The sequence below is a fragment of the Falco cherrug genome, chromosome Z (genome assembly GCF_023634085.1).
Source record: "Falco cherrug isolate bFalChe1 chromosome Z, bFalChe1.pri, whole genome shotgun sequence".
NCBI lineage: Eukaryota > Metazoa > Chordata > Aves > Falconiformes > Falconidae > Falco > Falco cherrug.
In genome coordinates this window covers 3,062,296-3,079,884 of record NC_073720.1, presented here as the reverse complement: position 1 = coordinate 3,079,884, position 17,589 = coordinate 3,062,296, and positions in this window count along the sequence as shown.

Genomic DNA, 17,589 nt, shown 5'->3' with positions numbered 1-17,589 from the left:
TTTTTTCCCTGATGTGTTCCCATGGGGCTACCTTCCACACCATGCAAAAAGGAAGGACGCTAATACCAGATGTGATTCCAGGCATCTGGGACTCATTTTTGTGCATGCTGCCCCTTGGATACAGCTGCAGCGCCAGGGCTGGTGCCTCTTGCAGGGTGATTTCCTTGCAAGGACAAGCAGGGGTAGGGCCCTTTCACATCCAGCTGCTCTCTACAAGGAAAAGGGTGAAGAATATAAACTCACAAGAGAGGAGGAACAGGATGCAGCTCTTTCGCATCCATGGGCATCCCCCTCCAGGCATCTGCCCCATCACACAGCAGATGCAGGTTCCCAAATGCATCACTCCTGCTGCTCATTAACATGCATCCCTTGCATGCACAGCTCCCCTTGTCTAATGCACAACCAAACCCACAGAACCAAAAACACACGCACACATAAAATTAAAAAAGAAATGCTCCCCTCTTTAAGTCTGTAATGAGTTTCAGATCAGCCCAGCAGGCACATCCCAAATGTGTGCCAGGCAGGGCTGAGGCTGCAGGCTGGACCTGCTGTGGGGCTGACCACTGCCAGCCCGGCATCCCTCCCACTCCCCCAGGTTTATTTGGGAATCGCTTTTTCACAGCCACTCCATTCAGCCCCGCGAGTCAGGTCCCACCAAATGTCTGGCCGCGTCTCCAGAGGAACAACACATCCCACACGGGGAATGCTCTATAGCCCCCCTTGCCCCCCACCAGCCGGGGCTGCCCCAGCTCTGGCATCTGAGTGCAGGCACCTGCTCCCGTGAGTGGCAGCGGTCGGGATGTTTCAACCCAGCAGAGCCCCGCATCCCTGCTTTGGAAGCTGAACACAAAGTCTGTTCAGAGTTTGCTTCCCCATCTTCCACTGTCACACCACCCCTTTGGCTGGTGCTGTGAGACGGGCACGGGAGACGCTGGCCATCTCACACGGACAGTTCCCAAGCTACAAAACCCTGGGTGGGATAAATCCAACACAACAGCTGTGTTTAAGAAGCAAAAGATGAGCCAATCCTTGCGGGAACAAGGACAGCACATTCTTTGCTGGTGTCATGTGCTGAAAGAATGAGGCAGCCCCGCTCCCCCAGGTAAAGCTTTTCCATGGTCTCCAAAAGCAGCCTCACCGAAAGATGATCGTGACTGTCCCAGAAACCCAAGATCTCGCTCCTCAGCCCACGATAAGGAGTTGTAATTTTACGCCTGTTCAGATGCTGACATTCCAACATAAATTATACAGCTTATTGCCTTCCCAGCAATCCAGTCCAGCCCAGCAGCGGACACAAAGAACCTGGCAACTTTTACAAATCCAAGCAAAGGTACTGGGAGACCTCCCGGTGCCCAGAGGGATGGGTAAAGCCGCTTGACCCAGAGCTGACCCAAGTTTAAAAACAAAAATCGGATCACTCTTTGGTGCTCCGTTACTGGTTTTTCCTATCTCTGTCCTTTCTGTTCTAGTTGTTTTGCAGCTGTTTCACAAAGCTTTAGGATGTTTATAGCAAACCATTTAAAGAAGACACGGAGTGCAAATGTTTAGAATCCTTTTCTTCTGACCTGACTTGTAATAAGATTGAAAAATGAGGAAAAGGGACCAATAAAACAAGGCTTTCCAGGCAATGCTGTTCCACCTCTCCCATCCAGCTGTCTAATTCCTGCAAACAGGCAAACCAGCTCAGACAAAGCAAGAAATGACACAAGACTAAATGACACAAGACTTGGACCAAACTTTAAGGCAAATCTGGTTGATTTTTTTTCCTTCCTTTCCATATGGCTTTCCATATCCTGTTTTTGGCTGAAAACAGATGTGTCCTACCAAATTATGAAGAGAAAGCCGTGTTCAGCTTAGCTGGAGCGAAGCAAGTACACTGAAACAATCTTCACTCCCATGCCATAAAATCTCCAGACGTTAACGAGAAGAAGATCCGCGCTCTGCAGATCTCTGTGAAACAGCCAAGTCTGTCGGTTCTTTGAATAAACCATTAAAGAAACACCCATGGAAAAGCTGGGTTCTATATTATTCATGCATTGCAGTGGAGGGAACTTCTAATGACAGGTCTCAAAACATCTGTTGGATAATAAAAAGCTGGAAATTTCTCTCTAGATTTCAGAACGGTGGATCTGCCTGCTTCACAGCCGACTAAGGTTATTTAGAAAGCTTGCTGCTTGCTGTACATGAGGAACATAAATCCATGTGATAGTCATCATTAGCCTGCACCGCTGTGCAGAACATCACAGCACAAAGCAAGGGAGCCTGGGAGCACGCACTGCACACCTTTCCGTGATCAGGCGAGGCTGCCATCCTCGACATGTTAACATGCAAATAGCTGAGTTCCAACACAATAAAAATCAACTGACAGTACAACAAGATTAACAGCTTTGCCTTAAGAGTACTCCACAAGTCAGCCATAAACCCCAGATGCCTTGACCTTGGATAACTGTACAGCACGCACACCAGAAGTTTTCTCTCCTGAGCAGTGTTCACACATAGAAAAGAGTTTCCTTCACTTACCAAAGCTTTCTTCTGCTAGTTCAGCCTGGTCTAAGGGTCTGCACCCCCATCCCCATATAATGCACCAGAAGGTAAAAGAAACTGAGACTTAAAAGGGAGAGAAGGACACTCACAACAGCTGTTCTGGTAGAACGCCGATTCTCAAGAAAGCAGCAGCACTTTTCTGCACTACATATTTGCCTTAATGATTTCTATAAACAAAGCCAAAGCTGCAAAAGCAGGAGCACACCAGCTCTGCTGCTAGTTGTGTCTGCAAAGCTTCCTCCTGGCCACGAAGGCGGTCGCTCCAGAGCCCTCGTCCCCAGATCTCTGACCCACCGCTTCCCCACAAGTTCAGGTTCACCGGCCAGGGCACTGCTCAGCAGGACACGCAGACCAAGCACAGCTAGGCACATGCACAAGTCCTCCAGATGGGCTCCCTTTGAAATTTCCAGGAGTTTTTCCTTGGATTTCAGGAGAGGTTCAGTGGAGTTTAACCCACAGAGAAGTGCTGGTCAAGGAAGGGGACAGAAGCCGCTGCTTAAATGCTTAGGTGAGAAGCCTGTTCTGTACTTTGCAAGACTAATTAAAGAAGGCATAAATTTAGAAAAATTAAACCTCATACACATTTCTGTCCTGTTTCTTCTTCCCATCATTGTCAGTTACCGACCGAAATTCCTGTCTAAAGTCCAAGCCACATGCTGCCTCCAAGCCAGCTCCAGTAACAACATCAAAGCCCTGACCTAGGCTGATTCCGCGTTCTGGCCAACAGCTACTTAACAGGACACGATGAACTCTGCATCCAGTGCATCTTCACAAAGATGAGCCAACAGAAGCTCTGGTTTTGCAGTTTGATTCAAAAATCCTCAATTAGATTTTGCTGCTCTGTAATAGGATTTTAGCATTTTTTTAAAGTTGCTGCCCCTTCCCAACTGGAAGACCATGAGAAACAAGTAGAGAAAACCTGCCAGCTACGTGGGAGAAGCAATAAACCTGATTATATAAATGAAATGTTGTCAAATGATTAAGGGGGGAAAAAAAAAAGAAAAAAAAAAAAAAGGAAGAGTTAAAAAAACCCCAAACCACAAAACCAGACAAACCCACCAGTGTTTCCTTTTCTTCTAGTCCTATTACAAGTTATTAAGTAGTGGAGGAAGGCAAGGACAAAATCAAGTAGACTTATGATATTTAAATAGATACTATCTCCTTAAGATAATAATCACTAATACTGGAAATAACTAGGACAGCAGAAAGCAACCAGAAAAATTTTTCCACTCTTCTACTTACACTAAAATAGCGTGTTTAAAAAAAACAACCAAAAACCAACAACAAAACATTTTGATGAAGACTTAATTCAAATTACATCCTGTACAGACCACTGCAGCCAAAGCCAAGCTCGGCTGTTCATCGTTCCAGAAACCATCCAGAAAACAAATTTTTTAGTTAATTCTGCATAATCACAACTCCTCTCACCTTGCAGCTTGTGAAAGTCAACGTGCACCCATGTTTCTGCAACCGCATGCTGGGGTTTGCTCCCACTCACCAGCCACTGCCTCTCTCCAGTAGATCCATATCAGTGTTCCTCATTGATTTTTCTGCCAAGCTTTAGAAGAACCAGCCCCTTCCACCCCTGCCTACACTTGGAGGAACCATGAGCCTGTGCTGTTCTCCAAAGGCTCAATAATCTGTGCCCAAGTGTTAGCTGGAGAATTAAAACCCACAGTGGCTGGAGACAGATCCCCCTCCAACCCCAGGTCCAAGCCCACCTCTTTTTCAGTCTTCTCCCTTCACCTTCTCCATTTCCCATACTATTAACTTCTCTCCACCATGAAGCTCTGCTCCATCCACCGGGCCTCACCACTCCCAACCCATCCACTGAGACGTCACTACCCCGGAGGTTCTTCCCACCACCGCTGCTGAGCAGCAACCCCACAGCACAGAGCTTGACCGAGAACAACCCACATTGCAACTCCCTCCAAAGCTCAACCAACATCCCCAGCTCCACTTCATCGTCTCCCTGTGTGCTCAGCCCCCCATATGTAACTCCTGAAAGACTCTGAGCAGCCCCTCCCCTCCTCAGCTGAGGAATAGCCAGGCATAGAAGAGCATCCAGCGCAAGTACTGGAAGTGCTTGAGGATGAGCTGCTCCCACACTGGAGCAGAAACCCCATTGGTGGCCCCAGTAACACCTGGGGTAAGATGAGCATTGACATTACCTTAGTGAGTGGAGAGCACTCCTGTGTCCCCACACCTCCAGAGCCACGCATCAAAGTGGCTGAGATCAGGGAAGTGATTTTATAAGGTCTGGCTGTAAACAGTGACAGAGGAGAGCTTGCTTCAGTCGGGCCAACATCTGCTCCCTGCCATAACCCTTTGGGTGCTGGTGAGGCTGGAAGAGATGCAATCCCTAGCTCTGCTTGTGCAAAACCACTTGGAGCTCTGTTCTTTCAACCTGCATCCTCTCGTAGGACTTCTCTGGAGAAGCACTGCTAGGAGCTTCTCCTCACCTACGTCTTATCACTGCAAAACTCTACCAAACTTCCACAGAGAGGTGGAAGGCACACACACATTGCTGCCCCTCTTGGCTGGGTCACGCTGCTACTGGTGGCCACCTTGTAAAGCCAATGCAATAAACACCTTCCAGGCGGTGTGGGGGTACCCACCAGGAGCAGGCATGGTGTGCCTAGCCATGGTGGAAGCCACCAAAGTACAAGCCTGTTTGCCAAGCATCAACCCCCTCTCGCTGGAAGATGCTGTAGGAGCCAAACAGCACATCCCAAACATCAAAGGCTCCTTCCTTGATATCTTTATGGATCCTGGCTTGAGCATTTGGAAGCAGCAGCTACTCCCAGCAAAAGCAACCTTTCCTGGGAAGTCTGCAAGATACACTGGGGTTGCAGTGCTTATTCCTGTGCTCGGCTGTCACATCAGCAACTTGGGAAGGATATAAGGGATGAGAGCTCTCCTCCCCTGTGCTTCTAAGGTATCATCAGCTGGTGATCATATCCAGCCCTTACCTAAATTTGGAGTTCGGGAATTCCAGTTGAAGGACCATGTCCTTCCCTGGCCAGGCTCCTTGCCATGCTCAGGGGGGATCCGCCGTGGCTGTACAACAGTGGAGCTTTGCTCTCTGCTCACTCTACCAATTGGATTTTATTTATTTATTTATTTTTTATCAGGATAAAGCCACCTGCTTTACACCAGCTCCAGACCTGGCCCAGAGAACTGAACCAGCTGCTCACTGTCAGGGGCAAGCCTGGGCTGATTTACACCTTGGGAGACGGGCACATGAGCAAGTGCATTTGTTTGTAAACCAAGGATGATTTATTCCTCTTATTAATTCAGTATCCTTCAGAAGGCACACCATGTCAGCCCCATTCAGCAGCCCTTTTATTTATTATTTTATTCCTGCATAATCCACGCTTCAAACAAAGATGCACATTGTTCTTCTCTGTGGCTGACAAACAACGGGTTTTTTTAAATTCCTGCTGTGTTGTTTGCTCCCAGTTTTGCTGAATCAGCTTTTAACTTCCATTATAAAAGCTTTTTATTTAAGAATGAAGAAAAATCTGTTTTTCTAATCCTGCTGAGTTACCTCCTTACACAGCTTCAACAGCATTTTGTTGCTCCAACAAGCCAGGAGGCTGTGCCAGCTTACCCGCACTGCTCTGCCCAGAGTATCCCATCCCATGGCTTTAATGTGACTGTGCTCAAGAAACAAAGCAAAGGACTGAGTCTGGGCTCAGGCATATATATATAGCTTTTTCATCCTGCTTCTGGGGAAAAAAAAATAAAAAGAGAAAAAAAATCTGTAATTGTTGAGACGGCTGTAGATTTTAGGAGCTGTAAACTTGAATTTTGCTGTGAACGGATCCACCACCCCATGATAGAGAGGTTCAGGGAAGGTCACAGGGAGCCAACAAAAAAAAATTCACACTGCTTGTTAAAACTACAGATGCTCTCTGTACCCATTGCAATTGGAGCTGACCTATTGCAAAATACACACCAAGCATCTCCTTCCTGGCTACTGGGCTCCTGCTGACGAACTGGAGACTCTGGAGACGATGCTGAAGCAATCACAGTTGTAATATTTTGACTGGCTGGCTGACTACAAAAAGGGCCTCTGGTTAGAGCACAGAACAGCAAAGTAGATTCAAGGTTGGTCATCAACACTGATACTTAAGGACAACCTTAAGGTCACAGACTAGCCCAGACATACCAAATATGCTACAAACGCCTTGGCACACTGCCCAGGCCAGCTTAGGGAGGTTGCTGGTCCCTATTCCTGCAGGATGCTTAAAGCCTATCCAGGTATTCTGGTCTTGAACCCTGAAATCTCTCAACTGCATGCCCACAACTTGCTGCTCTCACCACACCGACCATCCGTGATTCTAGGTGGAACTGCTTCAGGTGTGGACATGAGCTGTTTGTTGAGGCTTGAGAGGTGAGAAAGCCTGGTTGAAGGTGATTTTTCAAGGGTGAAATCTATTTAAAAAGACAAACATTTATGTTGGCCCCATCTTGAGCTTGTGGTTTCTCTCTTTGAGCTGAAAGTTTGATGACTTCAGACCATTCTATTGCAGATCCACCACAAATGCAGGACGATGTTGCAGAGCGTATGAAGGCTCCCAAGGGACATCGCATGACATGCCAAGTCTGACCCCAGCTAGCCATGTGGCAATGCTGCACGCAGCTTTCTGTAGGCACAGGTTAGAATAAGCAGAAAGACACAGTCCCTCTCGACCCCATGTGCCATGTCAAGGACCAGCGTTGACCAAGGGTGAACAAAGGACACGCTTATTTTGGCAACTCCAGCCTTTTTCAGCAGTAAGAGAATGACAGCAGAGCTCCCACCTCACTGAAGGCTGCAGAAGAAGTAGTCCCTGATATTGGGTCACCAAGGGGTAGCTTTGAATTCCCAGCTCCTGGGAACAATCTGGCCCCCAGCACGTTGCTTGCACCCTGAAGGGAGCACACAGAAAGACCACGTTGCTGCTGAGGTCCCTTATTTATCCCATAAAGCTGCAGGGCAACCTCCCACCAATTACCGGAGTAAAACCAACTTGCTCCGCTCACCCATGGCCAGACCTCTGGGGTAACAGCTGAGTGATGCGTTCCCCAAGCACCTCCAGGTTGGGGGTGTTCAGGCTGGGGGCATCACAGTGGAGGGGCCATTTGCTGTCAGATTGCAAGCCAAAGCGGTGGCATTCCTACCCAAGTACAACTGGCATTGCAAAATAAGTGAGGCAGAGAAGAAGAGAAAGCTCAATCCCTTCCAAATCACACAGAAAACCCAGAGATGTCAAAGACACACATACAAAACCAAAAAAGGAGTCTGAAAGAAGAATTTGTGCAGTAAGATCACAGATAAAGCACTTAGCCTCTGACAGCACTTCTGATCTTACCCATGTTGGCCTTTATGGTCCAGTTCAGGGTGCTAAAATAACCCAACTGAGTACTTGTAAGGTGTTCAGGTGCCGAAGGAAGCAGGCAGGAGCAGTGGGCTCCTCTGAAGGGCTGCCTTCAAAGGATGCACCCAGCCATGCAGAAGATGTGGCCCCCCTGCCCGTCCCTTAATGACCTCCCCTTCGTATTCACCATCTGCTGTTATCATGTCCCTTATTCTTCAAAACACTCAGAAACCAAGTCGAAGATGGCAATACTCCCTGCAAAAAAAGTCCTTGCCTGGGGCAGAGGAGATCACACCATACCCAAACCCAAAGCCCCAGACCAGTTCTCCAGCATGTTTGCAAGTGCCCCTGCCAGGATTTGGCATTTTATGGACTTTGTGGTCAATGCTTTCACTTGTCAGAAGTCAAGAAAAACATGTTTTGTACAGGAGTTTCTACATACACAGGAATTTCAATCTTGGAACATACCAGACCTCTAGATCTGTAGATAAATCCTCTTCTCAAGTCTACACTCACCTGCTTCACAGGGCCCGGGTTATGTCAACCCTTCCTTGACCTCCTTCCTTGTACCTCCTGGAAAAGCTGGCCCAAGTAAAGTGAGAGGACACTAGAGCAGACCTCACACCGCTCTAAGCCCTACCTTTGACGTGAAAATCAACAAGTTCAGGTTATTAAAAGGTGCTTGGAATTCCAAGAGCCTCAGGAGGTGGGGAATGCCTCCTACCACGTGTTGTCATCCTCCTACCATGAAGGGGTCCTGCCCTTGGCCAGGGTTCTCCACATATGGGTCAGAACACAAAGACCTGAGGGAGCTCCCCAAGCAACCAACCTTACTGCAAGAAGTACATGTTCTCACTTTTTGGCCCTTAGACCTCACTGACAGGTATAGAAAGCAGGCTGGAAGAATGAAAACCAGAAGCACACTTCGGGATGAGTTTTGGAGCACGTGGCTGCATGGCCACGTATGCTCAGCCCCCGGCACGGTGGAAAGGGGAAGAGGTACATACATGCACCTTGTCTAAATTATCAACATCCTGTGGAACACGGTCTGTGGATCTGAAATATCCATCTAGCTACTGATATAGACAGTGGTAAAAAAATCGGTTACCCCAACAACTCCTCTGCAGTCTCTATATGGAGGTCTTTATCCCTTTTTCCTTTAAAAACAGTAAAATAAAAATCACATTTAACTCTTCAGCTCTTACGACAGCAAAATTTTAGCTCCCAGCTTAAATGCCTGAAGTGAAATTTTAGATCAATTTAAACACCTCATGTGAGGATGTAACAGCTGACTTCTTGGACTTTGTTGGGGTTTTCCCCATATTTTAAACAGGGGGAAGAGCAAACATGGAATTAGCTAGTAAAATCATCACTGCTACCTGGTAAAAAGACAAGAAATTATGTCAGACACTGTAGCATCTGAACCCTATTTGCTACCAAGGAGAACAAGATTATTTTTTTTTTTTTTTTTGTCTCTCATATACCATGTTTGTTTTGTTTCAAACCACATTTCCAGAGCCTGGCTCTGCAATATGATATTTTTCTTGACCGAGTTGAAGAATAATCCATTTTTCTCTCATCTGGAAACACCTTACAACAACATACTCTGCATTTATGGAGCACCTTTAATCTTGGCTGAAGCATTTATGGACCAGGGGCCTCATTCCACTTTCAGCTACATCTGTGCAAGCCCATGCTGGTCGGGAGAGAGGCGAGTTAAAGGAGGGCAAAAATCACTGCAGTGTGTGCAACAGCAAAACAAGAATTAACTCCATATGAAGCCCATTTGGCTCTGGCAGGGCTTATTTGTTTTCTCTATTCCTGGTGCTCAGAGCAAAGAGAAGATAAAGAGATGGTGGTAGGTCACCTTGCATAATAGAGCAGAATTGCTTCCAGGGGATTTAATTGGTGTGGGAAAGATAATAGATCTCAGAGGCCTCAAAACAGATTGAAATCCCATTATTCCAGGTGCTATAGAGGTACCCACTAAGAAAGGCGCTTCCCCAGGGATCACATTGCGTAAAGCAACAATGTGAAGTGTAGGAAGGGAAATTAAGGTATGAGAAAAAGCGAGGCGAGTCAGCCAGGTCACAAAACCCATTAATAGCTCCCAGTCCCCTACTGTACCTGCTGAATCCCTACGCACCCAAGCACAGGTTAATTACCTCCCTCCCCTGCCCTTCAGGCAGCCTCAAGAGTTTGATGTCCATCCACGAATGAAGACCCCATATAACACTAACATAATACACAATGTTCCCAAAACACCAAGGTCTTTTAGAAGCTATTAGGAAAACCTCCCTCCAGTGTGAAGCACCAGGCGAGCCAAAGGCTCGGCGCCCTGATGGCATGCAGTGCTCACTGCGGAGCTGGAGCAATAAACCCTGAGCTTCTTCATGCCACTCTGCTGACAACCAGGCTTCTGGTGGGTCTGACCTGTCAGGGTCTCCAGAGGTTGAGCATCTGCTAAAGCTTTCACCTGGAGGGGCAGAGACGGTGCTATTCTTTCAGAGATCTCCCCAGTGCATTCACTGATGGATACCAGGAAGAACTCTTTGGCCAGTTTTCTTTCCCCAGATCTCCCTGAGTTTTCAGGCAAAATACACAAGTTGGGCATACTGAGGGATTCTTACATTAAAAAAAACAAACCCCAAAAATAAGAGAAGCCCAACACCAGCACCACCTGCCCCAGCCCAAGTTCCTTCTCTACCTAGATGAAATAAGGAATTTCTTCTCCCAAAAAACCCCCGTGGTATTCCCTAAAGCTTCAGAAGCCTTTCTCTCAAGACAAGGACTGTGTTGGAGGCAGAGAACTGGAATGAGACCGACCCATGCCCACAACACACGGTGGGTGATGGTGCAGACCTCTCCTGCTGCTGCTGTAGCACTGAAGTCCCCCGGCTCCTCTCTGGCTGCTCCCAGCCCCAGAGAAAGTAAGACAGACCTCACAGAGGAACTATTTTGTTTGAAGGGCTTAGCCAGAAGGCTGCCAGGTGGAACCCGGCCAAAAGACAGCAGACCGTGACGGACAGACCCACACCATTTAGACAGCAGCAGCTACCCAAGGGAAGAATCCAGCCATGGAGGGCAAAAACACGGACACACATGGACACATCCACAATCACACGCGGCCTGTTTTACCCAGGGGACAAAGTTTATTACTCATTTAAGTCTTGTCAGGCTTTCAGGGCTGGAAGAATGGCGGTGTGTGCACGTGAGCCCACACCTCCGCCGGGGATGAACAAGTCATTTGCATGTGAAGCGAGTCACCGATCCCATTCCCAGGAGGTTTACTTGATGCATGGCTTAGCAGAGGGGCAGTTCAGTTTTATTTACCGCCAGACTTGGCACACTGGCGGCTCCACGTTCACCAGCAGCTCCGAGGACAAGCCCCATGAGCCACCTCTTATTTTCAGAGGCCACATAGAAAGATGGTGGCTGCAGGTCTGCAAGGAACTGCTGGCTCCTCCAGACTTCCCGCTCCCAGAGCCTGGTCATCTCCTCTACAATTGACACTCTGAGGAGCTGAAGACTTTCCTGAGCACTCCAGGTAGAAGTGGTCCTCCTTAAAAATCTTTTAAGATATCACGCTGTCAAAAATAAATATACTATTTCTATAGGAACCTGCTCACCTTTAAGTATGGGCAGCTGGGTGTGAACCTCCTCTGGCTTGTGTGCTGCTGGAAGAGGAAGGTTATGCTACGTGCCACCAGAGGATCAGTTGCTCCTCAGCCAGCACAAAGTTCTCAGGTTTGACCTTGGCCTTCTAGCATTAGCTAAGGCTGTGCTGTCCAAAACACAGTCCCAGTTTCTCAATTTCTGTTTGGCTGCCCCAAGTGCAATTAAGACAAAAAGCATGTGACATGCATGCAAGAGTAAAGAATTTCTTCTACTTATTTAACCAGAAAGTCAGGTTGACCAAATAACAACTGAAGTGGGACTTGTACTCACTTACTCTCCACTTATTAGGTAGGAAGTACTTTCACAAAGTTAAAAAGATAAGTGACTGCACGACAGAGCTCCTACTCCAGGAGCAACTGTAAAATCCTTCTTGTTAACCAGTTCTGAAAGCTGAGGCAGGTATTGGGAAGACCACTGTCCTTAGGCTTGCAATCTTAGACACAATCTACGCCATAGGTGGACGCCACAGTATTCATGTTCACCATTATAGCACACATGCAATATAAGATGTCCTCTCTGAAGAGATTTTAGCTACATTCAACGCTGCATAGTTTTTGTGGGCAGATGAATATCAGCTTCAGTGTCTCAGCAACTTGCATGCCCAGATTCCTAGTCACTGTATTTATCCACATGATGCACCAAAAACTTGTGAAGATATAACAAAAGGTTTACCGAGAATGAGTGAGCGTTTGTCACAAAACCAGTTTCAGATCTACAGGGTACCGTCCAGATTGCCAGTTATCTTCCTGAAAGGTTTTACAAAACCTTAACAAAACCCAAGAAACCCCAAAACAACCACCAGCCCTACTAGAAGAACCAGCTCCTAATGATTTAGTTTGAGATCTGAGAAGGAACCCAGAGAGGTTCAGTGGAAAAGCAATGACAGCAACTGAAAAGCAGCTGAGAATGGGAGATTAAACTTGTTTTTTCAGGCTTGTAATTTCGATGTTTAAAAACTGCAGGCTTCCTATTGAAAATAAACATTTTGCACTGACAGAGAAGATGGTGGCTAAACATCTTCCCCTCCCAGGGATGTGACAGTTTGGTTTTTGAGCAACACCTCCATCAGTGCATGGCTGCCCCCATGGTGCCACCTGGGCAAGGACAGTGATTTTGGTTGCCCACCCAGAAGCCACCTACAGTAACACTTCAAGCTCCTCTAAGCACAGAATCATTTAGGTTGGAAAAGACCTTTAAGATCATCAAGTCCAACCATTAACCCATCACTGCCAAGGCCACCACCAACCCATGGCCCTGAGCGCTGCATCTACATGTCTTTTAAATCCCTCCAGGGATGTTTAGTTCAGTTTTACAGGTAATACTGTTTGTGGCAACCACAGCACACTAAAACACACTAAGCAGCAGACAAAAAGGAGAAAAAGAACAACTTCATTAGAACCTGAGCAGCTTGTCGAGCAGGTACTGGTGGCCACATTCACTTGGTGGAGATAAGAGCAAGGCTTGCAGAGGTGGAGCAGAAGAGGCAAATCTAAAGAAGGTTAAAACCCCTGCTAAAAAGATAGCCAAGAAAGGATAGCACAGATTCAGATGTCAAAAAAAAAATAAACACAGGAAGAAGCAAGCACATGGTAGGAAATGAGGTGGTTTGAGTCTTGGTTCAGAAACATCACCAGCCTCAGCCAAGCAGAGAGAAAAATTGTAAAACAGAACAACTAAACAGACCCAGGGAGAGGCGGCCCAGAGGTTACCGGGATCGAGAGTTGATCAAGGACAAGGGCAGAAGCTGGATGTGGCGACACGCATGGGAAACCTCAACAATAACAGGGAATGTAACAGGGGAGGGAGTGGGAGGGTTTCAAAATAAAGCTTTATAGACTTCCTAAATATATTCATGCTGACTTAAATCTGTCCTCGCACCAGTTTTCCTCATGATGGAAATGAGCACAATCAAACAGCTGAGAAGGTCAGTTCAACAGGGTGAACGCTCAATATGTGTAAATACGAAACAGTTGTTTGGGATGACAAATGACTGAAATAAGAAATAGATCCCAGGAAATGAGAGTCACCGATTCATCCGATGCCCAGGCACGTGGAAAAGCAACCACTGATATCAAACCTGGCTCAAAGTTAGTTAATCTAACACCAAAGTAAGGCTCTGGATCTTGAACAGAATACAAAAACTGCAAGGGACATACAAAAACTGGCTGCAAGGACCAAAATTGAAGTCACCTTTCCCTAGCACTCTAAATGGGACCTGCACTTTTGAAAATCTGTTTCAACTTGCAGTACTCAGGCGGCTAAAAACCCAGCACAGGCCAGGACTGTGTCACAGGAGGAAAGGCTTTTCCTCCCAAATCTAAAGCCACGTGCAAATACACAGGCAGAAACCTGATACATCCGGTCCCAGAGCCTGGCCAGCAGCGCACTGATGCACAGAGACCATTTCCCGAGCTTAAAAAAAAAAATAATAATAAAAAAAAATCAATAAAATGCTCTATTTACTCGTGCACTTTCTATCTGGAATGTTAATTTGGACTATTGTCAATTACATATGTTTGGGGGAGTCTGGTTGTTGAATATCCATCTGTTTCTTCTGGCATAAAGGCAGGTTTCCCCTATCTGGCTGCTTCTCTCGTCAGCGCTACGCTGCTTAGGGCAACGTATCAAGAGCCAGAACCCTGGTGAAACAAGCACCCTTCTTGTATGGTGGAGCACCTGATCCTGCAACTGGTGTGCTCTAAAAAGAGTTCCTTAGATTTATCCAACTGCCTAAATGCAACACGAGTGTTTTCTAAGTCTTGGCCCTCATTTATATCCTCAACATCTGAAAAACGTTGCCTGAATGCACCGCAGAGCGACTGCAGCGCAAGGGCTGGCTTGGCACCAGAGAGCTCCAAATATCGTGAGCCTGCAGCACTGGGCGAGAGACCAGCCTCACTCCCCGTAGCACTGGTGTTCTCCAATTTGGCTTAGAATGGGCCAAACGCAGCAAAATATGCAATGTATGCGGAAAAATCTCGGTAGTTTCAAGGGCTCAGTAAACGCTAACTGGAACGTTCACATCTCCCTCGGCTGACGCGGCTGTTATCCAGCGCGCGCTGCCATTGCTTGTAGGTCAGCAAAAGGGCTTGCTGTGCTGAGACGGGCTCTGCAGGAGTCCAGCAGCAGCACCCCGAAGAGTTTGCTATCCAGAATCTGTGCTGGGGGCTCCGGTTACACCAGACTCTGGGGAATTAGTGGTGGGAGCTGCCCTTTTCATCCGCCCGCCTCAGGAGTTTAAGCAGCTGGAATCTGGGTACTCAGGAATTCTTGGGAAAAGAGATATAATAATGTGGGCTGGGGAGATAAGGGGGAACAATCAAAATACATTGAAACAGCAGGAGACAAAATTCAGCAAAACTGATGGGGGAAGAAGAAAAAAAGATAAAATCATAATGACTGCATGAGAGGAAGAGGGAAGAATACTTTGAGCTGATAAAAACGTTTTGCTGCTGAGCACAAACCTTTGCTGAGGGGAATTTAGCAGGTGGCAGATGTGGGCTGCTCGCTATTGCCATGCCTAGAGGTGAATCTTCACTGTTTTGGCACTCCCAGTCTGTTTTATTTTTCTCGTATTCAGACTGCAAGTCCTTTGGGACAAAGACTCTTTTTCGAGTACGAGGGACTTGGTCCAGCAGGACTCTGACCATCAAGTCCTCTCCAGGCAATAACAAAGACAGCTCAACCCCGAGGGACTAAGTTTTGACAGTCTAGAAACAGTCAAGACACTCATTCTTCCCTGCCAAAAATTTAATTTAAGATTAGTTACAGGTTTAATGCATGCACATGAAGTACATAAACAGGAATGCTAACTTCTGCTTAAGGGAAACCTACAGAAACTCACTGCATCTCAGCAACAGCAACAGACCTTTCTCCATCCAGCCTCTGCCACATGACCCCCAAAAGCCTCTTTCCACTCAACAACTTCTCCTCAGTTTTCTGGGGTGACTGCAAGTTATTTTGAGGCAGGTTAACCAGGCATCTCTGCTTTACCCTGCTTCACAGCCTTTGCTTTTTTGGAGTGTTTTAGGGATTGCCGAAGCAATCAGCCATAAATAGCCCCAGTGAATATCTAATTGTTAAGGAGCATATGTGTTTATGTGTTTATGTCCTGATGGGCCTTCCCTGCTAGGATCTTATTTATCTGGCCATGGAGCTCATGTGTCTATTCTATCCATCTACTTCAACCCCCAACCGAGAATCTCCATCAAATCCTCTGAACGCTCCTGGAAAGTTTAAAATTAGACCAGATCTCCGTGGGTGGCTCTTACTTCTACAGTGGATGACATCCAAACATGAGGCTGAACTGCACACAGAGGCTGCTCTGGAAGGCTCCCATCCATCGACTCACCCTTGTACCGGGGCCAAAACCTTACATTTGCCCAAAGCATAACCCTCAGAAATGCAGTAAGGCTGGGATCAAAGAACAGAAGAAATGAAGAATCGCTGCTGGACTGATCATCCTCCTCATCCCCAACACAGTACCAGTTTCATTCCAACAGAAACGTAGCAATTATTTGTTGATTTTAATCACTTCAAGGCCTAAAACTTTACTTAAAAAAGCTTCCTCAACCTTCAGCCTCTAAACCAGCCAGAATGGGTCTACGTGCATTTGGCAGGTGTCCTGCAAGAGGACACGAGGGCCCACGTGGAGCTGGAGAGTCATGTTTCCATCGCAGCAGACGGTCATTTGACCAAGTGGAACACCAAGTCAACGGGCGTGTGATGGATGTGTCTGTCCATTCGTTGTACATAGGCATTTCCCCAAGTATAATCTGACCATTTTAGTCACCTCTAACACTATCTGTGCCAAATCTGGATCTCTAAATCAGTTCTTCAAAGACAACGCTTCCCCATGTGTTTGCACAGTGTTGAGTGCAATGAATTTCCAATTCTGAAAGGACCTCCAAACAACACCAAAAAATAAGTATTCATAATGTTAAAGTGGAGCAGTTTTCTTCTTCAAGACAAAAATTAATCAAGTCCAGAAGTATTTTGGAGTAGAAGTGCCAAGGTAGTCAGACAGGGACCAAGTCAGTACTTTCCTTTTTTCAATTCTAAATTCAGATATAATACAGAGATTCGCTTCCCATTTATCCAGGATAAAAGGCTCACTGTAGGGGGTGAGTTCAGCTGAAGAAGGAATTTGGTGAAATACTTCTCCAAGTCTGTGAGGTTGGAACAACTTGCTGTGAATGGATGGAACAGGACTTCAGGTGTTCACAGCCTCAGTCAAGCCTCCTGCCTGATCACTCCCCCAGCATTCCCTGGAAAATCTTGCACATTCGTTTTTGCACCTCAGAGATTCGTTGCCAGACTGCACACACCTACGTTTGGCAGGACTTCACAATCCATCATGCTCTAGCTATGAGTAACAACAGATTTCCCATGTATTTTGTGAATTAACGACACCGATACTTGCAGGTAAAAGGATTGGGTGAGGAGTAGCTCCAAGCCCCTCTCAGTTCCTAAGGAGTTACCAGGCTTCATGTGACCAGACCTTTCCTTAGAGCACGGCCACTACGACAAAGCAACGCAAGAATTTTGATCTCTTGCTGAATCCTACAAGGATCCTTGCATCTGGATCCTACGAGGACCAGGGAGGTTGGGAGACTGCCAAGATCTCTGCCCTTCCTACATCTCCATTACACCTTTGCAGCCACCAACAGAGATAAAAACCAGGAAGTTTTGGCTCTAAGGTATCTGTGTTTCAACGCATGGAATGTCTCCTGCCCATCAGCTGCCAGACAGACACTAGAACAGACATCACCAATCCAACAGCTTTCCCCTCCATGGGCTATGGGTACATGCTGCATGCTCCCCCAGCTGACAGCTGAGACATACCTCCCTCAACCCCTATGGAGACTTCTGCCAGGAAGGCCACACAAGAGCCTGCTTTAGAGGAGACCCAAGGAGCCATCTCTCCCCTGGAAGCTGTCGCACCTCAAGGCAATCCAGAAAACCCAATTAGTTATTTGCAGAGAGCATTCCCCAGCATCTG